Source organism: Chroicocephalus ridibundus, chromosome 5, assembly GCF_963924245.1.
Source record: "Chroicocephalus ridibundus chromosome 5, bChrRid1.1, whole genome shotgun sequence".
Taxonomy (NCBI): domain Eukaryota; kingdom Metazoa; phylum Chordata; class Aves; order Charadriiformes; family Laridae; genus Chroicocephalus; species Chroicocephalus ridibundus.
In genome coordinates, this window is record NC_086288.1 from 78,919,539 (window position 1) to 78,945,050 (window position 25,512).

General features: G+C 39.2%; 1 protein-coding gene and 1 long non-coding RNA gene across 22 annotated transcripts in view; one reads left to right on the forward strand and one right to left on the reverse strand.

The window, feature by feature from the left end:
- The window catches only part of TENM3 (teneurin transmembrane protein 3), a 1,409,904-nt gene that overhangs the window by 451,011 nt on the left and 933,381 nt on the right, over positions 1 to 25,512 (reverse strand). The gene's annotated exons all lie outside the window — the stretch shown is intronic.
- LOC134516338 (uncharacterized) lies at positions 8,337 to 16,102 on the forward strand. 2 transcript variants are annotated; one of them, XR_010071288.1, is made up of 4 exons: positions 8,337 to 8,401; positions 9,963 to 10,127; positions 10,339 to 10,438; positions 14,362 to 16,102. It is a non-coding gene; the product is annotated as an uncharacterized LOC134516338 (long non-coding RNA). The 2 variants fall into 2 exon arrangements; XR_010071287.1 differs by lacking the exon at positions 10,339 to 10,438.

Sequence of the window (25,512 nt, forward strand, 5' to 3'; positions counted from 1 at the left end):
TACTTTTGTGTTAAAATCCTACTTTTTAGGGGAAAGAGATTTATAGTATTTTCTCTCTTAAGAAAAACCATAGGCCACGTCTTAGAAACAAATTACTTCTCCGTAAACTAATTAATTCATCCGTCACATCCATTTTTTGCAAGATCCAGATTTGTCATTGATGAGTTCTGAAATTATAATTAATTTCTATTTTTCCCAATGCTCGTATCTCGATCCGAAAGCGGCCCAGCCACAGATACTGAGAATCAGATTGCTCCTGCCTTCCAAACGCTCATTTTCATTATCACAAAAAACATTTTCCCACTGAAGTTGGCACTTTTCTTACCTAACTTCCCCTCAAGGAACGGAAAGAAATGAGCAATACGTCCCAGCACTGTTACCCGCTTACGAGGGGATGAGCTGCTTTCTATGATTTCTGCGATTGCTGCCTCTGTAATGGCTATGGAAGTTGTTCACACCACTAGATTAAAGCAGGTGTGTAACTAGTAGATACATACAACACAAGAAATGAAGTTAGAGACACTCACGTTAAATTACTGACCTGACGTAATACAGCAAATCTGTGACGGAGCCAGAAAGTGGACTGACTGCTCTCTCCCACCCGCGTTTTACCTGCACGTTATAATATTCAAAAGGCAAAATTAAAATCTCTTATTTTTAAGACAAGTGGTGACTGCACATCATGGAAGAAGATCAGGTCATAGTCCATTATCACCCGAAACCTCCTAGATTAGAATTGGTTAATATAGTCCACGTATATTTATGGAGTTACTCTTAGTTATTTTTATATTCTACCATCTTAAAGAAACCCACTGAGTTTTAAATTTTTTTTGGAGGATCATAGAATTATAGAATCCCAGGTTGGAAGGGACCTCAAGGACCATCTGGTCCAACCTTTTTTGGCAAAAGCACGGTCTAGACAAGATGGCCCAGCACCCTGTCCAGCTGCATCTTAAAAGTGCCCAACGTTGAGGAATCCACCTCTTCCCTGGGGAGATTATTCCAATGGCTGATTGTTCTCTTTGGGAAATACAGGATAAAGGATAATGAATGAAGGTTTTGCATTCAAACCTACATGAATATGTTAATAACTTGGGGCTAGTAGACTCATTTTTACCAAAGTCTACTGTTAATTTTTATGGAAGATCGGCTGAGCTATTTTTGGAGGTCTACTCAGCAGAGGGTGGAACACAAAGCTCAGTTCTTCTGGCTCAGCCAGGAAGATGCGTATTGCTACCTGTTTTAGGGATGCGGCAGCGCCCTGAAGATTCTCCTGGAAAGACCTGTCGTATGATGTCCTCCAGGAATGTGCAAGATTTCAGAATTCTGGGACTTCGACTCATTCAAAGCAAAATTTATATGAAGCCTGGATTTGAAATGAAAGCTGGGAATGGAATAGCCTTATATTAACAGCACGTATTGTAGACAGCCAAACAAAATATCAGGCATCACTATAAAGCAGTTCTTAAAGTTGCAAGTGACTTTAAATACCTGGTTAACTAATAAACAAAAAAGAACAGAAATCATTGTTTTGTTCGCAATTTTTTGCCTTTTTTTTTTCTCCTACCAATTTGCTTATTACCTAAGTTTTTATTCATGATCCAAGTATAAAAAGTGAAGTGAATGGATTAATAATGTGCCTCTACAGAAGAAGGTATGTTTGAATAAATAAATTATGTGGTATCGCTGCACTAAAATCAGTTTAACTTGCAAGTTTGTGGGGATGCACAAAAGGGGATCGTGCCCATCGCCCAAAGGTTTAGCAGGCAGTGGGCTGCAGTGAGACGTCCTGGGACACAGGTTTTTACTGTTTTGCAAAATACCCTATAACATTTTTTTTGCAAGTATGAAGTGCTACAAACAATTCAAACTAAGCTACATTTGCCAAATACAAACTACATTCCGCGGTAGGCTATCCTTGCATTGTGTTTGCTTGCATAGCCCCGTTCACAAACGCAACGAGTTGCGATTGCTCTTCCAGTTACCAGGGAGAAATAGTGAAGCTGAATGGCGTAATGATTTACATCTCTGCCACTTCTCTTGTCATACTTACTATTTCAGACAGAGCTAAAATTTATGTTCCTTTACGGTTGTATTTACAGTAAGCTATCCACCTCCCTCATCAAAGGATAGGTACATTTAAATATATACATAATTATTATTTCCTCAATAACTACTTGGAAAGTTGATGCAGTATTTCCCCCCAAATTTCCACAAATAGGTCATGAAAGTAATTATTTGTTTTCCCCACTAAAACAAAAATGTCTTGGAATGTAGGTGAAACCAAGGAATATAAAGCTATTTTTTTTTTTTCATTATTTAGGGTCCTCCCCCACGTTAATATTATTATTGTATTTTTAGAGTGGTCTTTTCTTTATGTTTTATTTAAAATGTTAATGGAGTGTATCTGCAATTCAGATACTTTATCTTTAAATCACTGTTCTCCAGAATAATGCACTGTGAGCACTGTAATACACGGGCAAGTCCTCTTAAAGAACGTGCATCAATTCTCTTCCCTTCTGAAGCACACTGCAAATGCCCTCTAACAGGGCACAGCAGCATTACATAAATCATCTTATATGAAAAATTAACATGACATCAAATATTTATAAATATTAATGTGTATGTTAATATAACCAAAGCTGTAACAAACAATCATAACCTTGCCAAGTTTCTTAGGACAGGCGCCGCTGATAATGATATCCATTATCTCTGGAGGAACACGCAATTACGAAAGTATACATGGGATGCTATATTGTTATCTGCTTTTAAGTTCATCCATTAAACACTCCACCTCACACTGGATGTTAACCCTCCTCTTAGCTCTCTGTCAGGTACCATTATTCTGTGTATTTACACAGCCATGTGAATGAAAAATGAACAACTGTTAAATGTATACAATTTCCCTACTTCATTAACGCATCTATTTAATTCGATATCATCCATTCCTTTGCTCGATGGCAATTATGCCTTATAATGGCTGATATCTGCCTAGCTACCTATCTGTCTATCCATCCATCCATCCGTCCATCCATCCCTCTTTCCTGTGCATAGCATGACTCAAACGGGAATTTGTGAACTCCTTTGGTTTATCTTTTATATGTGCTGTCTTTCTGCTATTACAATTAAAGCTGTGCCAGTATTTACTGTAGAAACTTTAATTTTTGTGGCCTAATAATTCTTCTCTAAAAATTAATTTCACACTTTATAAAATACAGTAGCACGCATCTCGTCGTGATCAAATTTGATCAGTTCCTATGAATTTCAAGCGCTTTTCGTTAGCATCACTTATCTAACATTGCAGTGATGGGGAAGAAAATGTTGAGCCAACGCCACAAAAGTGACTGTGTTTCTCAGACAGACGTGGCTAGAGGTTTTACAACTTTGCTTAGCACACCGACAAAAGAGATTATGTCCCAGGAAACTTCCTTAATGGCTTAAGATGCACACCCAAGGCTAAGTGACGCTGGTTAACATTTACAATGAAGTCTTCACCTGAGCTGGACAATGAGTTGTGCCTCTTTTGTAATACATAGATTCAATTACGTACAAAGACTTCTTCCTGTTACTTATTTTTCAAAAAAGATCATCATAAATAAGGATTCAGTAAAAACGGTCGTTGAAATACTGTACACTGTCAACATCCTTTATCATTCGAGACAAATAAAATCAAAATTAGCAGCCTCACGTAATAAAATTCCCTTCATTATGATCATTACCAGCAGTATTATTAGGTATGAATACAGCGGAGCCCATTTCAGAAGTCGTTTGAGAAAATAAGCTTTAAAACCCAGGCTTAGCAGCTAGGATATTGAATCACAGAATGAATCATAGAATGGGTTGGGTTGGAAGGGACCTTAAAGATCACACAGTCCCAACCCCCCTGCCCTGGGCAGGGACACCTCCCACCAGCCCAGGTTGCTCCAAGCCCCGTCCAGCCTGGCCTTGAACCCCTCCAGGGATGGGGCAGCCACAGCTTCTCTGGGCAACCTGGGCCAGGGGCTCACCGCCCTCACAGCAAAGAATTTCTTCCTAAGATCTAATGTAACTATCGCCAACCAAAATGCAAAGTAGGTGCAAGACTCACCCAAACTAGAAAAAGAAAAGAGAGTGTATGGCTCAGCCAGGGAGCAGCTGCAAGAATGGACTGCAGGGACACCACCTTCCGTGCTGCCACGTCACACAAATCCCATGTCCTTATGGCGTGGTTGCTTCTAAAGGCACATCTAAGAAGCCCATCTAACAAAATATCAGTCTAATGCTTAGTTTTGAAATTAATGATATTTTTAAAACCTGGAAAGACGAGGATTTAGGTGGTTCGCCCAGAAGAGCTGGCAACTCTTGGGGCAGGAAGGGAAAGCTGCTCGCTTCTTAAAAACTCTGGAGGTTTGGATGAGTCACTTAAGATGTGTTCTCAGTATTGCATTGATTACTCTGATATTCCAAAAGCATGAAGAATTTTTTTTTTTTTTGGGGGGGGGAGGGGGAAGCAAAATAAAATAAAAATTCACAGATTTTAAAGAACTCCTGGCCTGACTAATTTTGCCACTTCGTAGTATAACATAGAGTGCTTTAATGCTTACATCCCATATCCTTTTTATTTGATTGCCCATTGTAAAATAGGGAAACCAATACTATCTGTTACAAGTGAAACAAGACAAAAATCAAAAACTGAGCCTGAATTTAGGAAGCAAAAAAAATTCACAAAAGGAGTCACCTTTTTCAGAGGATTTTCAACTTTAAATTTGTCTACCAAGTCCTAAATGACTGAGTCTTAAAATTCCTAAACCAATGCTGGGAGATTTAGAGAAGTTTCTCTCTCTCTCTCTCTTTCCCCCTCCCCATTTCCCCCCTTTATATATTTGGTTTTTTTAAAGGAATGGAGGAGGGACTTGTGATGTAAGTTTCAGGATTTAAAGAATTTGCTTCAGGTAGAGATGATATCCCATATCCCGGACAATTTAGGATTAATTTTTTTTTTTTGCCTGAGTTTTTATTGATAAATGGGATTGCTATCTTAAATGGGATAGCTCCCTTCCTTCATGTTTATAGAGATTCTTCATAATTCATCCCATTTCAAGTCTTTAGTAACCACTGAAGTTGATTGCGTAATTATGTAAAAATAAACAAACTAATTTTTCTGTAAGATAATTATTCATACACTTTATGATTTTAAGATTGCAAACAAGAACATTAATTCAATGCACATCTCCGAGATTAAGTGTATTATACTGGTCAACATCCCTTTAGTACATTATGAATATACGTATTTTTTAAATACAAAAGAAGACTAAAGAATCAGTCATCATTGTGTCTTTGCCTCAAATGTGACCCATGACATAAATCAAAGCATGCAAAAGCGTAGGTGCCAAAAAAAGGTGCTCTTGTTTTCATTTTTGTTTCCTGTTAATACTTGAGAATGCCAGACGTGTTTGTCTTTTTGGTATCACTGCTTTTTTTTGTTATAACCATTCAGTCATTTGCTTATAATTGCTCTTCTTCCTTGCAGAAAAGGTGCCATTAGTACATTTGTAGGTCATTTGCAAGAGACCGGAATTTCAGAGCCCGTGTTATCTCTCAGGATCAGAAACCAACATGCACGGAGTGTGAAATGCAAGCCTTCTCCTCACACAAAGATGCCAATCTGAATAGGACCTTTTTGCATGTGCAGTTTTAATCTTATTAAAAAAAAAATAAAATCGATAGTTGTCAAGTAAAAATGTCACTCTTGACTGATGTTAGAAACCAGCAGTGGATTTTCCCTAGTATATAAAATCATCAGTATAGTTGTTCTCAGCAATTACTTTTGTATTTCTTACCCTTTCCTTGAGAGTACTGTAAATGGAGAGTCAGAACTCTTTGGCGATACGCTTAGAATAGACATCGGATCCCCAGAGTTAAACAAGCGAGCATGGATTTAGTAGCTCCCACGTGTTTCTGCAGCTTCGTGAAAGGGCTATAGTCAAGTTGATGTGATGTGGCATTTGCTCCATATCATTACACAGTAAGAAAAATTCCGTGATAGTCTTTCTTTCAATGCCACAATCCTCCATATTAATTTCCAAGTGGAGAAATACCATATTCCCGTACTCTGGATACATGTTCAATAGTGCAGCTATCTAATTTTTTACATACAGGAATCCTACTCATACCCCAAATGGTCTTTTGGTCTTATATATGCTTGTATTACTATTAGTCATGTAGGAATAAAAATGCTTTCACTAATTTTACCCATAAACTTAAAAGTTCTTATGGAAACAGACTGATCGGAAAAGTATCTATTTAAAGACCAAAGGTTAGATTAAAAATGGCCAATTTACTTTGCAAAAAGTTTTGGTCCCTTTCTTACTTTTAAATTCCTGGTTTACGTACAGCTCCCTCTGGACAAAACTCTGATATTTTAAAAATATATCCTGTATATCGCTTGGATGTTTTTTTAAAAGAAAAGCTACAAAGTGACAGCTAAAGAGACACGTATTTTTTCTGATTCCTCTGCAATGTCTTTTCCTTGCAGTATTCAAAAGATTGAAACAACTTTCAGACAAGTACGCACCACGACAAAAATTCTGGAAGTTCCTACTGAAGCTAAAAAGGTCCCCATTAGACTCCATAGATCCTTCAGAAAATGCCGTTGAAAGTATGGCCTTCAAAAAGAGAATAATTCTGGAAGTATGTATCCTTTTCAAATGTGACCACTGTGGTACCCGCATGATTTAATTTAGGTACGGCAAGAGAACAAATTATTTGAGGCGTGAGGAGAAACATGGATTTTACTTAGACAAGCGGAGCAACAGCTGGTCTCGTGCCACGGTGGACAGTATTCAAAACCCAGCTGAAATGGGGTTCAGGAATGAATAAAGGATCTAAGGCTGGTGGAAACTAAGCATGTTACCAAGGTGACATACTTCATCTTGGTGGGACAGCTGCACCATTATTGAAACATCCTAATTCAAATAACCTATGGTGCGCTATTGCTCAAAAGACAACTTGCTTTCTGCACTTGAAAGCCACTAAATTGCTGTAATTACTAACAGAAATAATGCAAGGACCAGAAAAGGACGTGTGTTTTGCAGAATAAGGAATTAAGACAGGGACGAGGAAAAAAAAAAAGTTATAAAACCTGAAAACATTTTTTGATGCTTTCCTCTTAATAAAGATTGCAAACTGTTCAGCTAAAATTGTACTTCTATATAATTACATTGCTGAATGCCAAGAATCAGAGAGCGTTTTCAGAGTGGTGTGAAGGTGTTGGGGGTATGGACTACCCGAGGTGAGGGAGATGAGCAGTCGCTATCTGGAAGGCAGAGGCTTTCTCTTCCAGAGGAGTTGGGAGCTTGGACATGGGCAATGGGACACTTCTGCTCCAGCTAAGAGAGTCAAGGGCTCTATTCCAGCTGATTAAGACCTGTGATAACAATTTTCCCTCTCTTCTTTATATTATTTATTTCTTATTTATAGGTAATATTTGTCATTGTTATTATTTTTATTATTTTAAAATTTTAGCTGTTGCATTCCATAAACACAAGAACTTTGTTAATCACAGAATGTGTTGGGTTGGAAGGGACCTCTAAAGGCCACCTAGTCCAACCCCCTGCAGTCAGCAGGGACATCTCCAACTAGATCAGGTTGCTCAGAGCCTCATCCAGCCTGGCCTTGAATGTCTCCAGGGATGGGGCCTCCCCCACCTCTCTGGGCAACCTGGGCCAGTGTCTCACCACCCTCAGTGTAAAGAACTTCTTCCTAATGTCTAATCTAAACCTGCCCTGCTCTAGTTTAAACCATTGCCCCTCGTCCTATCGCTACATGCCCTTGCAAACAGCCCCTCCCCAGCTTTCCTGCAGGCCCCCTTTAGGGACTGGAAGGGGCTCTAAGGTCTCCCTGGAGCCTTCTCCTCTCCAGGCTGAACAACCCCAACTCTCTCAGCCTGTCCTCATAGCAGAGGGGCTCCAGCCCTTGGATCATCATTTCTTAAGCATAAAGACATAGTCAAGTAGTGGCTTTAGCTTTTGGATACCCAAGGAAATAACAATCAGACAAATGATACGAGATGAGAATTCATGTCTATTCCTTCCTTGAATATTTCCAGTTTCCCTTCTTTTCTCTCTCAGTATTTACTTAAAATATTTCAGGCCTCAGACTTACTCAGGTAACATCTAATATTATCCCTCAGAACGTGACAACGTTTGGGGTTAGTATATGTTACCAGGCATTTTAAGAATGATGACCTTTCTCAAGGCATCCAGAATGGATCTTTGCCCTCATGTTCCTGCCGTGTGACTCACCAAATACTACCGAGATGTGATCGACTGACTGACTGATGATTTTTTTGCTGGTCATAAAAGTGAGCAGATTGCAGATAGAAGAAACAGCCCAGAGAGAAATATTCAGAAGTTCTCCTGAGGTAGCATTTCGGAAGTTAACACGGTTTTAATTTGAAACGCCTTAAAATTAACAAAATCTTTTTTTTGTGTGTGTGTGGTTTGAGCTATATATTTACCTCTAGAGCATGCCTAAATTTTCGGGCAGATTGGAATGGAATGAAAAGGGCTACAGAACACACAAGTTGATCTGAGTCTCACTTTATCAACGTTAATGACATTTCACTTCTTTCCTTTAGATCTGAATTTTTCTTTTGTAATCTAGATCCGTTTTAGCACTGAGAGAGACAAAAAAAATTATATTTTTCAGTCGAAAAATATTTACCACGGCTCTTGGTGACTCAACCCAGGCAAGGGCACTGCCCTTCCTCCTACAGTGGAGATGATGCTTCAGGAACAGTCAAGTATCCTGGTGAGCTGATGAGTTTCCAAACAACGGTCTCCATCAGCCAGCCAAAGCAGCCAGCTAGAGTCCAGATACTAAAGTAAACAGGAGTATCGGCCAAAAAAAAAAGAAAAAGAAAAAAAAAAAGAAAAAAGAGAAAGAAAAAAAGAAAAAAAGAGGGGAAGCTAGATTGGATTTAAAAAGCAACGTTAATAATGCATAAGAGGGAAAATACATCCAGGGAAATTTCTCCAGAGCCCAGCTATATTGCCTAGCGACAGATTCCTAGTTATAAATACGGCAGGATTTCCTCCCTGCTCCGGAAGGTCATAGTTGAAGTTTTTGCTGCAATCTGGAGCAGGACCGTCTCCGTATTTCCCCGCACCAACCAAGTATATTAATGCCGGGGACAGGGAGGGGTTGTGGCAGTTGGAAAAAACAAAGTCAAGTTCAGCTGTTGTGGAAAAAAATTAAAAAAAAAAAATATATGTCTCCGGGTAGGGCTGGGATGAAACTGGACGTGCAATTCCTGGAAAGCCTGGGAATCTTCTGGGGTGCAGGTTTTTGCAGGACTGTTTAACCATAAACCACTGCTGTTTAAGTTTCTATGCTGAATAAAGACACAGGTTCCCCTCTCAGGCTGCAGAGATGCAATGGTGTTGAATGGCTGCACGCAAAAACACGTACTCAGCAGAGCGTAACGAGAAATGTATGCTTTTAAAACTCCTAGAGTCGCTGTAGAGATGAAACCCTTTTGGGAAAGAAGTGAGGTTCGCACTCTAAATCCCGGTTCGGTGGATCAGGCTTAACCCTGCTCTTATACTCACCGTACTGTGCCTGCAGTCTCGCGCAAAGGTTACTGAAACATCACTTCAAAATTAGTACCTGCCTCTTTTCCAGCCTTCTTTTGCAACAGTTAATTACCTCGTGAGTTACAAGCACCAATGGCGATTCGAAGTATTACTATACCGTAAGCGCGGTCATTTCTAGTGCTATACACACACTAAAACGCAAGCAGGCTTTTGTCCCTTTTCTGGGACACAGAATTATTCAAAACTCCTCTCTCTGGCCACACAGTATCCAGACAGAAGCTTTATAAAACGGTAGATTTGAAGGCTACATTTAAAGCTTCGCTCGTGTAATCTTAGAATGGAATGAAACCAATACTACTTCATATGCTTTTTTTTTTTCTTCCCCAGTCATGGACTGGAAAAAAAAAAAGAAAAAAATTGTTCTGAAAGTTTTGCAGCTCTCAAAACGCATGAAAACAGTGCTCTCAGCAGACCTGGAATGCATCAAGGGTTTAGTGTTTTTAATCTCCAAGCAATTTCTCCACGTCCTAGAAGTATAAACTTGATCAGGAGGTGAGTAATTCTTTAGACGCTGAAATCTGTTGGGAATATGTTGCGTCGTAAGAATTAAAAATAATTCTTCTGGTGGATGTCCAGAAACAAGTTAGATCCTGAGTCAGCGTTGCCTTTATGAATAGCACGGCCTATGAAAAGGACTCATTTTTAATACAAAGCTATAAACCGCATCTTTTCCCTAATGATCCCGACAACTAATTTTCTATAGATTTACACTTGAGGCCCCTGGATGAAACCCTTTTGGAGTCGGTAGAACGATATACAGACAGAGAAGCTCAGCGCTTCTTTCCCCTGAAGCTCAGCAGCCGGTAAGACGAAGCACCGATAACGTTTCTCTCTGCTTACATCAGATTTGACGTTGCTGCACAGGTCAGCTCGGAGCATCGCAGTGACCAAGTACAAGCTCATCGCACCAAAGGTCACGCAAAACTGTCCCTGCCTTGAGAGCTGTTTTGTCCTCCTTGTTTATTAATGCTGATCTATCCATACTAATGGATTTAGCTCGTAGGGGGCTGGGGAAAGAACGAGAGTCGCTATATCTCAGCTTCCATTCTTCATTAATATTAATGTCATCTTCAGCTCTAGCATACCGGTACGGTACACGCTAAGAACTTGCAGGACAAAGAGCTCCGGTGCTTAACAGGCGCGTGTATTCGCTTTGAAAAATCAAATACACTCTGTAATATGTTGTTATTCTGAATTATTAACTGTGGCTTCCTATATTAACAAAAATAACTTTGTTTCAGTAACGTCTCTTCAGACTTCAAGGTCTGAAAGTGACAGCATAAGGTTGGGTGTTTACTACATGAAAAACAAGTTTATTTTAAAAACCACTGGTATATTTAAACCAAAAAGGAAATATGTTTAGATATCAGTAATGCAGTCCCCAAGCTTAAAAAGCTTCCAGTTTGTTTACTATGACTTCACTTACATAAATGCTGCAGCATCAATCCCGAGTCCCACCAGAAGTCCCATTAAAAGCAGTAGAAGTACACACATCTGTCAGGAAAATCTGCGCGGAAAAGCATCTCAGCCTGAGTTTTTACTTTTGTAAATCATGGGGACCTTTGCATATGCAATGCTCTGCATTCCTGTCACCGCAGCGAGGTAAGTGAATTTACTAGCCAAACCCCTTGAACGTGCTCGCAGAAATTCCCAAAGCAGGAATGGTAGTTCGTCATACAATCCCCAGCGTAAAGCCATAGAAATTACGTGTTTAAATGTACTTTTGGAGAAAAAAACGAACAAACCACCAAACCCCAGCCCCCCCAAAAGCCAAACCCTAAATACTTTCCCATAAATGTCTATTAATTAAAAAAAAATTGCGATACTCAGGGATCTTGTACACCTGAGTAACTCTACGTTAATAGAGGATAAACTCCAAAAGCTGCCTCTCAACTCCAGTAACTGCATATAGGCAATTCTGGAGGAGAAGAGCACTCTAGGGATGAGAAAAGTGCTGGATATAAGGAAAAAAAAAAAAAAAAGAGAGAACACATGAAAGTAAATTAATTAAAACAACAACAAAAAAGATAAGCCATTTGCTGAGATGCACTGAATGGTGATTACAGAAACAACATGATACCTGGATGGGAACCCCCCCAAAGCAACCTGACATCGCATGCAAAATGCCTTCTATTAAAAGAAAAAAGTAATATAATAGGTAAAAAGGAAATTGTAATATCAAATTCATTGCGCTCCTCTGTTGCTAAAAAGAAAAGTTCCGTTGCTGAGGAAAATTAAGACAAGATCGAATGTTTAGTTTTGGCTAGCGAAAAGGTGCCTAAAAAGGCAGTTAGAAAATTAATAAACCGAATTCATAGTTTGTTATAACTCGATTTTCATAAATAATGGTGAGATCGTTTTTCTCTGTTGGAGTATAGTAATTTCAAAGAACTTTAATCCCTATTTAGTTTGTTCTAGTTATGACAAAATTTTCTATGTACCTACTAATAATTTGGGCCTATCTCTAGTTTGTTGCGTAATTTTCGTGTTTAATTCCATCCTTTATCTGAACGCACATAGATGTTGCCTATTTAAATTGCTACTTGTTTCACTGTTGCTTGTTGGCAACCAATATTCTCATTTAAGTCATGTTGAATATGTTCAATATTCAATATTCTTATATCAGAAAACCTAAGTGGATGATAATGTCTAAAGATTTTGGTTAAAATTTGAACAAGTTATGCATTTTAGAAATTCCTATTGCAAAACACATAAAAAAGGAAAAAAAAATGCGAAGAGAGGAACGGCTTTTAATATCACGTACCACAACGCAATATATGGGCAGAAAATAAACGTTTCGTATGAATTAGCGTTTCAATGTTTTGTAAACTAAAGTAATATATGCTTTTCATTATTTTAGTAAAATTAAAGAATGGCTTTACAGCAGTATCTTTAAAATTTCATATTGTTGAAGCTTGTTTAGGCACGGCAAATCATTTCAGCGTGATGAACGCCTGTGCTGCAATCAGAGACGCTTAGAGATACTGCAATACTTCCTCAATTCAAAGCTAGGAGAAAGAGATACTCTCATTTTTATATAAGCCGTTATTAGAATTTACTCCTAAGAAATCTAACATACTATGTCCTGTGGCTTTAATATAAGCTATATATTAGAAAATATTTTTTTTCTGTATGATATGGGATTCACAGGAGCGAAAGCAATTGCATAATACGGTGAAAGCACAAAGATTTATAGCGTATATGCCAGTGAGGGGGAAGCGAAAGGATTTTTGACCTCCACTTGGACAGTCTAAAGGAACAAGCAGGAAGTTAAAGGACCTTGGGCAATCCCACTAAAATACCCACAAATATCTTTTGCAAAATGTTTGCAAAAGCGGCGACTATTTTTACTTGACAGCCACGCGAGGAATTTTGAGTTTTAGAGCTTGTTCCTTCATTGCATTAGCCCAGCTCTACATCAGGATAACCCCACGGATTTCATTGGAATTTTCGCCAGCCCCGAACTTAGTGGGGAGGTGGATCGGGATGGTAAGAACCGCGGCATCCGTCCGTCACCAAGGGCGAGCAGCTAACCGCTAAAGGGAAGGGAATTTGATTACCTGTTACAGATGCTGGAATTTCAGAAAGCACTTCAGAGCCTTAACGCGTCATTCTGGCTGCCTTGTCATTTTGTTAACAAACAACACCCGGCATTCAGATCGAAAGAAAAAAAACTCCTCCAAAATGATCATTCTCTGGATAATTCTTCCTGCTTTTATAGTACAGTAGCAATTTGAAAGTTACTCTGGGTTTGGTCATCACCTTACACTGCAATGGGCTTTCTAAGTCGGTCTGTGGTCCCAGAGACCTTCATCTTCTGTTCACTTTTGATTGAGAAATTGATGGGATTTATCTGTCTAAAGAGGGAAAATATGTACCAATATCTTAATTTTAAATGAAGGTATTTCTGCATTTACAAGTAAATCTCGGCTTATTTTCATAGGCTTCCCCAAAGGTGGTTTCACGCTACCCACAAATGCCAAAGTATGCTATTTATAGGGCAAGGGGTTTATTTTTTATTTATTTGTCTGTTTGGTGGTGGTGGTGGGGGTGTGTGTACGAACACCAACATCAAAACTATCAGTTCTTTGCTCCACAGAAAAAATTATTATTATTTATTTCAAATATATAAATTACCTTTGATAATATTTAAAACTAAGAAACTGAAATGGAGAAATATTAAAGTATCAAATATTTTTGGGGAAAAAAAGGATAATGCCTTTTTTTTTTCCCTCTTTGTCAGTAAGTCTTAACGTTAAACTAAACATAAGGGAGGAAAGTTAAGAATGATTGCGTTGAATATTAGAAGCTCTCCTTTTACAGAAGCCAAGCTGACATCATTTCTTGACTCTAATCTTGAGGTCAGCAATAAACAATCAACGATGTTCTTTCTTTTTGGTTGACAAGGGCTTAGAAGTATCAAATAGGAGTGGACAGGTTGGACAGGACATTTCCTAACATAATTATTTCTCTGAGGGTGGGGAAAAAAATTCATTTGTACGTTTGCTTTTCTCTTTAAGCAAGCAGTTAGAAACAAATGTGTGACACCGTATTTCTCTCGGAAAAACAACCATTTTTCTAAGTAACTTCTGGGGAGAAGAACAAATTCTCAAGGTGACATAAAAGATGAAATGTCCTATGGGATACATCCAGTTTTGAACATTGCTGGAATGCCACCTCGATATTGCATCACAGTCACAACATCATTCATTCTTTTTCTCCCTAGAGCTGAAAACTGTCTCTTTCTTTTGCCATCATCAAGAGCTCTCCTTAATGCATTTGTGTGTTCGGTGACAGAGATGACTCGTCCATGGTGCTCGGCTTGTCCCAGCAAAAGGTATTCAGATGGTGGTTCTGTCCTCTGTGGTTCGCCAAAGGATTGAGCGGCATCCTACAGGATTTTCTTCGTTTCAAGGAAGCGAAGCCAGCAAATGCATAAACCCAAAAACTCTAAAAATTGCAGAAATTTCTGCTGTTCGCTATCCAGTTCTTCTCTCCGAACAGTCCCATGTGCTGCTAGAAGTGAGAATGCTACTGCATTCACCATGCACACGGTGTTATCTGACTGCTGAATCCGACTTCTCATAGATACTCAAGGTCTCACAGACGCAAAGATCTGCCTACTGTTGTCAAATCCAAATTGCTATGCCACAAGCTGAAACCACACAAAGTTTCTTCAACCACTGTCTTTTCAATAAACCTTGAATCTGTAGGAGGGGCTGTAGGAAATTTGCCAGTTACACTAGTGAAGTATTTTTATCCCTTTATTTCAAATTCAAAGAAAAATTATTGAAAGATTATTCCAGTAAGATACCATAGGAACACAGAAAACACGATCCTAAATGTTCTACCTTCCTATAAAATCTGGGCGTCTAAAAGGATCTTTGTGAAGGAGCGTAGTGCATAAACCAGTAATACACCTTTTGCAATTTTAAGGGATATCAGTGTACCTGAAATGCATGTCTATGGACGTATACATATTGCGTGCTACTTTATCCTCTCTAGCCTTTCCCCCCCAAAAAATTCCATAAAGGCGCAGAAATGTATAAATTTTATTCATGTATTCTAGTTGGGACAATACTGATTTTTTTCACTTACAAATACGAGGGATATAAACAAGCACCAACGCAAACCTCTTCTCATCGCTGAGTGTAACTGTCCAGAATATTGCGCATTAGTAAATAATTCATCCCTTGATCTTGTTCGTTGGCTTTTTATCCGACTCATGCTAAACCTGTCAACTTCTCTGCGTCTAAGAAAATACTACCGTACGCATTCACTCGTATAACAGGACAAACTGAAATGAGCAGTTTTAGATAATTTAATTAGGTTGTAGGTTTTTTAATATAATTCAGTAAGTATGTGAACTTTTAACTTGTGTTAACTCAATTTCCTCATGCTTTCATTTACCATTTGTTGGGGACATTACAGTGATTAGCCAAAGCCCTTCCAGCTCTTAATGTTCTCAATAAATTCTGGTTTAAATTGACTGTCACTTTCTCGCTGTAATAAAGTAGGTATTTGACATCTCAGAAGGAACCAGACTACTGTCTATTACATTTTCTTGAAGAAAATTTTTCTAGCTCCACCAAAAAAAAAAAAAAAAAAAAAAAAATCAACAAAAATTCCATGGCACTGAGGACTGCAATGAGCAGCCGCAGCAGGTAGGCGGGACGGACAAGTACATGCTCAGACAGTTTCAGAATATTCCAGTTGTTTTTGGGAATTAAAATGATTCCGCGCGCCTTTTCTTGGACAAGCTACATAACACTGTCTTCGTATTTAATTGTTTCGTTACCAAGTTATTAGCGGCGTCTGAACGCCCTGAGAAACCCCCAAATATTCAGCTTGTTTGCAACGTACATCCACTGTGCCGAGATACAAATGCAACAGCAGTGTTCTTTTTTCTGGTAGGTTCAAAGATTCGTGTGGGCCAAGTGTCTCGAAAGCCAATCTGCTAAACTGCAAAACGGCACGCTAAAAATTCTGCAAATTTGTGTCTAAAAATTCTCCAAAGGCTTTTCCATCTTCCCCACCCCCACCCCCCCCTTCTGATTCAAGCAATTCTAAGATATATTCAGAACTTCTTTGGTCAAGTAAGGATCAGGAATGACATATGGGATAGAAAAAGAGGAGATTCATAGCCCTAAGTCTCTCTGTTCCTTATAATGCTACATACTCACATCACAGACACGGATCTCGCAAATGTCTGTATTTTGCAATCATGGCCTACGCGGTGCTCAAAACGTGTAGGCAAATAATAGCGTGCTAGACGAGCATTTTTTGGAGAACAAATTCTGCTTTCATATGAACTCTGCACACTGGCTTCCCCCACCCCCCCCAACCCCGACTAGGGCTTTTTTTTTTTTTTTTCTTTCTATTTTGGCTCCTTTTCTCCAGGCTTCTTTCAGCTCCAGCATATCTCGATCAGATTTTCCCACACATTTCATCGCTTGTGGCCCTCTTAATTCTGATTTCTTTTCCAAGACCCCACATTTCAAAAAGTGACAGACAGACAGTCCATCCTTCCTGGTAACTAGATCTGCTCAGCAATGCTCGCTTAAAATAATATCCTAAGTCTCTTGCTCTGGATTCTCCATGGATTCAGATGAAGAACACAGCTCTCCCCTGCAACAAATCCTTCCTCTCCTTTTTATATCACCTTATTGTTTTTTATATTGCCTTATTAATAAAGAGTCACAAAAATAGGAGCCTCCCTGTTAAATGTCTATATTCAGGCTCAGGTTCTTGGGACCCTGGTGTTCTCAAATACAGATCTCAATGGGAAATCTTGAGTGTTAAACACTTCTCAAATATCAACTCTGCTATAAACGGTTCGAATATGGATTTAGATCCTAAACTCAGGTTGCCTTTTATTTTTTTTTTTTTTAAAGAAAATTTTGCCCTGCCCTGGTTTTGCATCTTAATATTTTTTCTTGAAACAGTACTTTCACTTTGGCAATTTCTGTATGATTCTTATACCATTATCCGTTCCCCATTAAAAAAAAATAAACCCTGCCCTCCCACAAAAAATGTTTTTCTATTCAGTATTTTTATAGTGCCAGGCTTATTTGTTTTTATGTGAGCCATTTTTCTTTCACACCAGTACAAAAGGAGCTGCCTTCTGACATCTATCTTCTTTCATTCTCAGCTTCATCAATAATAAAACCTGTAATATTCTGTATGAATAAAATGCAACAAAAAGAAATGGTCTTGTAGTGTGCCTTTTTTCCCTTTTTCTATAGTTCATTGCATCATACAGCTCTAAACCAAAACCAGTATTTATCCGACGATTTTGATATTAAGTAGCTGAAATCTCACAGAATAATTATACGAAGAAGGAAAACACTGTTTTACATTAGACTTGTAAAATAAACTCCCAACATCGACTTAATTTGCACATGTATTTTCATAATGGTAGACTTTTCTTTTGGAACACGCAAGTCTTCTAACTATCGGCCTGCTGCATTATCGTAATAGAGCAAAGGAGAGCTAGACTCCGTAAATGCTGCAGAATGTTGTATTTCTGTATTGAAGTATTTAGCACAGGAAGGAAGCAAGCAGATAAAGGAGATTTACCTGCAAGTGCAACGAGGGAACTGTATTAATGTGAGCTGGGGTTTTTTCATGCGTATCGAAACTTTCATTTTGGCAGGATTCTCAAGCTCAGAGTATGTATTTTGTTTATTTATTTATTTTTATTAATTTTTTTACATGAGGTCAGATTTTGGAAATGTTAACGTTTGATGGTGTCCCTTAAGCTTTCTTATTGACTGCGTTCATTTATTTTATTTAACTCCTCCAGGATTAGTCAGAGAGTAGAATTTTTACTTGCTATGTATTTTTCAGGGAACTCCGGAAAATGACTTTTAAAAGTGTTTGGAAATGGGGAAAAAAATGCATCGTATTTAAAATTGTTAATTGCACTAATGCAATTAAGCTACTGCTTATTCTGCTCTCCCATTTTCCATCGTGGTTGGCCTTGTCATTTCTATTGTAGGCAGAAATAAATTGGCCTATCAATAAATCCTATATTTTCATTCTCAGGACAGGCACTGCAATAGAAGAGGACTCAGAGTTGGTTTTTGGCCATTAGTATGTCATTTGTTTACCCGGGTGGTCCATTTTATCTCCAACTCCGAGTGTAATTTTTCATAACCTGGTATACTTTTAAAGGATGAAAATTACCTCTCCTGTAAACCGAGAAAGCAATAAAGTATGTAACATCTGTAAAATGATTCAAAAGAAGTTAGTTCCCTAGTGCTATCCCTCCCGCAATTTTCCACCAATCAATGACAAGAGGATAATAAGGAAAGGGATGGGAGGCTTTCTGTTCCTGGTGACCCCACCAGCTGGAGTCTACCCATGGAGACCTTAATAACTGTAGGGATTCAGACTGATTTCCAAGGCCAGAGTTCTGATGCAAAGACCCCAGATATGATTAGCGTGGAGGACACAGGATTTACTGTACAATGGGAACTGGGTATGAGGCTTTGGGAAAAAAACAACTACCACCAAACAAAAACCCCTACGTAACCCATAAGGGAAAGAGTCCTACATTCAGCTTGGGTGCCATGAAGTCCATGAGTACCAGGGTTATTAAAGAGGAAAGTGCTATTCCTGCGCAAACAAAAAACTAAATTATTTAATCCTAAAAGGTACCAAGTTTTGCACCAATAACGACTCAGCAGCTTTTCTGCAGAAATAGATAATTGGAGTTATGAGAAACAGTAGAGAAAGTCAGAACTGTGCATGAGATGGAGGATACGCCTGAACTACTGCTGCCTACAGACCTGACCCATCTTTCCCAGTGAAAATATTTTTAATAGAGTATACCCAACAAGTCTACAGCTCTGCCTGTATCGAGCCAAATGATAACAGCACCGAATAACACTATCCCGGCGCTGGTCCACAATGCTGCCGACGAACTGCCCTTCCCTTTATAGCTTCCAGTGGGGTTTGAATGGGTATTTTTATAGAGTATACACCTTCTTAGATATTTTGAGATAAATCTACCAGAAAGAAATTACAGAAGTGTAACACATATTTCTTAAAAGTGGAGCGCAATCTACTGTTTGACAAGACCAATCTGTGAACGAGGAGGGCGGGGGAGAGCAAGCTCTTTCCTCAGGTGATGAGGAAACCTAGCTTCTTTCAAAAATTCAAGTAACGTTGTCACGTCTGCACAATGCCTGTGACACGGGAAGGGAACCGTGATCTCTCAGGTCAGTTTTGAGACAGCTCCATCTTGCCTTTCAAAAAAAAAAAATAAAATGGTGGACTTACTATTACAATCCCCTAACGTATTTGTATATGTATCTGGCTTCTGCTACGCTTCCTCTTACCCTCCTGACATTTCAAGAGTTCTCTGCCAGATCTTACAAATGCTCTCCACTAAAAATAACTGCTGACATTTGCAAGTGGCACGCACTAATCACATTCAGAATAAGTTGTGGTTGGTTTTTTTTTTTTTTTTTTTTACATACGCTTATTTGTGGTTTATATTTTTTTTGTAAACCTTGGCTCTGGTTGTTAAATAAGGGTGTCAAACACATTCCATAGCTGCATTAAAACAAACAAGTTAAGCTATTATAACTGAGGTATTTTGGTATTTTGACACTAATATATTACGTGGGGTTTTGGGTTGCCTTTTTTTTTTTTTTTTTAGAATTTAAATAATCTCTTGCCTATCCAGTTTTCAGCGAGTGAAGCAATGACAACGTGCCTCCTTATGTGAGCAACTCGGTCTCTAAAGAAGAGGAACCGAGGAACACAAAACTGGCTCCACATGGAAGATGGTCTCACCCCTCCGTCAAAAGGGAGACAGAGGCTTATAAACTCATTTACTACATTAATTGTTTAAATTTCACCCTAGGGTTTCAGAACCCCCTCACTTCTACTTGCTTCACGTATTCTGAACTACGCTGCTCCTGTAGGAGCTCTGTCCGTAACTGGATGAGACTCCAGGAACTGGGAAGAGTGTTTTCCCATTAAACCCAAATTGGTTTCAGTTTGGCTTGGTTTGCATCTTTTTGGCTTACAAGGTCATGGAAGAAACTTTTTTTTTTTTCCCCAAAAATGTTTTTTAAAGCGTATGGCTGCCAATCGGTCACGAGGAGGCCGAGGTCAAATTCCAGTTAGTTTGTTCCCAGAAGTGTGAGTTTTCATGCATTCTTCTGGTGGACGCTGGCCCTTCAAATCAGAGATGGGAAGTCTTTGGTAGCCATAATGCCCAGTTTGTACCTTATTTACCTGCCCTGGAGGAGAAAGAGGGAGTGTTCAAATCACCGGCAGGCTGACTGAAGACACTATGCATTTGCTGTGGGATTTTATGGTGGGCATCCTGTAACTCCCCGCACAAACCCCACTTAATGTTTGGTACATTAGGTTAATAAACTCCTGACCCGCTGTTCAAATCCGTCTTGTTTTCATCTCAGTCTTCCGTATACCTCAATGTTTCAGTCACAGATATTATAAACAAGATTCACGAATATTGCATGTAAAATCTTAAAACACTGAAATTAAAAAATCATGAAAATGTTTCTATAAATGTTCGAACAAATCTGCATATCATTCGGAAAAGAAGAGCTACATTCCCCCCCCCCCCCCGCCCCGAAAAGACGTTTTAATTCTCCTTTAATCACATGATGCAACGCAGAAACCTGAGGTCATATAATCGCAGCAATAATAAGGTGAACAGGGAAGACATCCAGTGTCATCCAGCAGGAAAATTCATACTCCGGGTAATACAAGGAGGCTACAAGCTGTCGGGCTCTGGTGGGGTATGTTTGATCAATGAGTCAATGACTAGTCTGTTTAAGTAATGACTGATCATCTCTCTTAGCCCAGAGGGAGCGGCATCGTACATGAACTGCAGGTTACTTATAAGAAAAATACAAATATTTAGCCCGTTACGCTGGTTCTCGCACGGCTCCACCACTGCTGTGGCATCTGGCTGTCTAATATTCTACTGAAACCGTACAATTTTCAGTATAAATTGAGAAGAGTTGAAAACTGATTGATAATAATGATAAAGGTGTTTTCTTCCCCTCCTCCTCTTTTTTTTTTTTTTTTTTTTAAAGCAGGCAACTATAAAACACATGGAAAAGGAATGTCTACATTCATCGCATTCTTCTGATAAACATCTCTTTACCTCATCAAACAGAAAAAAAACCTCATTATTACCTTTGTCTTATGTTAGAGTTCCCGAATCACAATATCTCATTCACTGCAGAACACACATCAATTACCAACTGAGGTTCTGAAAAGTGAATAAATTAGCACATTCTCAACCGGAGATATTCTCCCAGCTGATTCATACACCTCACTTAGCTTCCTCTTCCCTAAATTTAGGATACAGACCTTCCTTCCCAAGCTATGCTCCTTTAAGAGAAGAGATACTGCCTGCCCGATCACGTAAATAAGATGTCTCATTGCTGTCTGTTATTTGAAAGCATTAAGAACTACCATAAAAAAAAAAAAAAAAAGAAAAAAGAAATCTGTCACAAAGAGTTAAGCTGGAGGTGAAAATTTTTATGTAGTCTGGAACATGAGAGACACCATTTCATTTTTATATCAGATACTGCCTGTTCCGTACCAACAAAGTCGCTAAAATGCAAAGCGCTTTCAGTCGAGTTCAAACTGGAAGCATCTTCTTGATGGAGCTTACCTCAAAATCATTTGAAGTCCAAAGTGTCTATGCAAAACCATTAATCTCAGAATGTGTCTAAACACTATCCTGGAGACAGGCTGCAATTTGCAGTTCTCCGTGACAGGCAAATCACGGGGAGAGCCCTGTCATTTAACCCCAATGATTTCCTACGGTAGGCATGGAAAGAAAGGTTTTCATCCTGCCCTGTCACAGAAGGGCTACGGAACACGTCAACGCTGTCTAACGTTACATAAAAATTAAAGCAATGCGCAGGTATTTCGGTCATGAAAAAACGATCGGCAAGGTGGGCTTGCAGATCAGTGTCATCGATAAAAACTTGCTACCTAAAGCATAAAGAGGGCTTTTGCATTTTTAGGTGAAAATATATGGGGAAAGTAAGTTTTTCTTGCTCATCAGGATTTTGCTCTACACACTTTAAATGGAAGATAGAGCTCTCTGTTTTTATATAAGCCCGCAGTACGGTTTCCATCTCCTGTTACCTAATGGAGCGTGTTTGCTAGCAGTAGAGGAGACCAGAGCAATGGTCATGTTTATCTGCCCAAAACACACAAATCTTGTGAAAATTCTGAAGGGTCCGGCTGGCTAAAGTTTGGATTATGCTTATTTAAAGAGGACATGAGATTTACAGTTTAAGTGCCTCCCCGTTTAATGTGTGTTTAAAAGTCACAAATCCAGTTCTATGTAACCAAGAGCCCATCTTAAAGTTTACAGGTATTTGCAACACGTGTTTTCTATGCAGTTTTTTTTCAGTCGCCTTCATGCACATCTCTTTAGAAACCGTTTAGCAAAACACGATAACCCAAACTGGTATTTGTTTCACTTTTTTTGCACCTGGTACATTACATTTTCATTTGAAAAATTTGTTTCAGGATAACTAACTGAGAAGTCATACTCCACACCTGCCATCACCCCAACCTTTTCTGTGCGGCGTGCAAAGCAATTACGTTCACATTATGTACAGCTCTTTGTGTAAAACTGTGTTCCTGGAACTTTATTGTCTAACAGGTATCAGTGCTGGGTGGTGGAAAAAATGAATGCCGGAGAGAACACTCATGGAATTGCCCAAAAGTCAGCTGGTGCTTCCTAACTTTGCTTGTCCTGGTCTTCCTGCAGAAAGACTTCTATCAGTTTTGAGGGATATATGGGAAAATTACGGCATTGTATTTTCCTGGCAGGTCGCAACTGGCAGCGACTTACCAGTAAAAGGAAAATCAGGGGAAAAAAAAGAAGGCATTCCTCTATGCTCAGGAAACTGGGAAGCCTGGCCTCAAGAGTGGCTGTAGTTACAGCCAACCCAACGAGGTTGACTAAACCCCATGCCCTCCTCACCCAAGTAGAAACTGGTCAAGGAATAAATCGAGGTAATGGAGGGAGGAAGAGGAGAAGAGACCTTTAGCTTTACTCCTCAGACTTTCAAATGTATGTTTTGATTTTTTCTTCTTTACTACCCACAGACATCCACAGTCACAGACCCAGCCATCAACTCATCAGCACCTGCATTTGCCCTATCTGCACCCTGAAAAACCCTGCTGGACTACGGGATTCACCACTCTCTACTCAAGTCTGGTCAGAAGCTAGTAGAAATTAAATAATTCTAAGATTCGTCCTCAGACTTAAGGAAATGAAGTGTTGCCCACGTGCTCACAAATGCCAGTATGGGTTGACTCAATCGCTAACAATTCCATAGTTCTCTTGTACGTCAGGGGGACGCGTATGGCAATGGAGCTCCTATTAGTAATGATCTTTGGAAACTCTCCAAAACTGGTGAGCTCTGCCCCAATTATGAGTGCAAAAACAGATGATGGACTTCAACCCAAACCCCTGAAAGCAACAATGGCACCAGTGGCTGGGGGGTGTTGGGAGTCAATGTGTTTGAATGCCTCATCTGGGTTTGGCAGACAGAGGACACTATTTGAAGGCAGACTAGATAAGGAATAACATGCATTTTGTAGGCACATTTTTAAACTGCAGTGACAGTCCTAAGCACATAAAACCCCCTCCAATTATTAATTCATTTGCATCTGCTCATTCTAAATTAATTATCCTTGATGAGTGATAATAGTGTATTTTACGCTGGTTTTGGAGGTGCGTTAAGCTATCTGTTACCAACTTAGATAATCATAAGGACAGATAACTACTAATTTAAAAAATAATCATCAGCATTGTGCAACAGGCAGGGCATAAATACCCTTAAATCAGAAAAATACTATTATCTTTACATTTGTAAAGAATCACTTTCCGCGATATGCTGCGGAGCACTGTGCAATGCACGAGTCACGTGAGACGCAACTTGTCACACCATGCCAAAAAAAAAAATTTAAAAAAAAAAAACCCAACCAATATTTTCTTCAAAAACGGAGAGCTGAAGCTTGTGTGTCAGAGGGACTGCTAGCACTTGTTAAACGACCTGGCTTACAGAAGGCAGCTATTAGCATTTCTGTGCGCTGGTTTAATCCAGACACCTCAACTTCGATGATCAAACACCTCCACATATTCCAGTTCTGAGCCTTCCCTATGAAAAGACCCTTTGTTTTGCTGCCCTCTGTCAGAGTGTGTACTGAGTCACTAATCTGGACAAATACCCCATAGGGCCAGGGCCTCTAAATTCTTTTCATTTTGGTTTTGTAGCCTGTTAACTCCCGCGTTCTATCCTTCCATTTTCCCCAGCTTCAGGTTTTCTGCGTGCATGAAATTCCCCACCTTAACCTTAAATTATTCCGTCCTTCTGGTGTTCACTGACAGTCTCTGAGGCTTGGGCTTTATTCTCCTTCAGGGTTCATTCTTCTTCTAAATACTCATCATCCATTGCATTCTATAAAGAGAGTTCCCAGCAGTAGTTTTTAAAATAAAAGATAAAATGTTCAGTATCTGAACATTTAAGGCTCTAGTGTCAGTACCTGGAATGCCTCCTGTTGACAATGATGGTTATCACTGGGGGCAACTGAAATCTGTTCATTCTGAACTGTCTTCAGAAATCAGCCTTATCTGATTGTTCTTTCAGATCAAAAGAAATAGGAAGACAAAGTAAGCTGTGCATATTCTTTCCCTCTGCACTTTGTTGTTAAAAAAGGAGGAATCCCACTAGGGCCCATAAACCACTTTTTAGATATCGCTAATCTTTGCTATGGGTTTCTATTTTTTCCCCATTTACTGCCAGCTGACTTATTAGATTTTGATATTTTAATGACATAGCGCAGCACTGTTAGGAATTATTGTGCAAAACATACAACAAAATCTAGATAGACAAAAGAGCGTTTGCTGCTCGAAAGGAGGTGACATGTAATTCTCAGCATTTAAAGCTGAGATTAGGCCTTTTTTTCCACATGACAGGTATGTACTGAGTAATGGGAATACCCGTCTCCAAACTCACACGTGGAGCTCCTGGATTTAGGCAGCTGCCATATCTTTTAGGTATTTATGGAAGGCAGCTTGCATTGCCTCTAACATCAGATTCAGTCTCAGTGACTAAATACATAACTACCTTTGTCAACTGCTGCAAGCAGATTAGAGGAATACAATCCTTCCCTTTTTTGTACTTTTTTTTTTTAATAGTTAACATTGCTTCTGACAAAAGGGATGTGAAATAGTACATATCAAAGTTTTGCTGAAAAACTCCCACAAATCGGGACGGAACTGTGCATGGTGCACCTCAAGGCCTCGCATTCAGCTTCACGTGTGCTGGAGCTGCACTTTTTGGAGACTTGC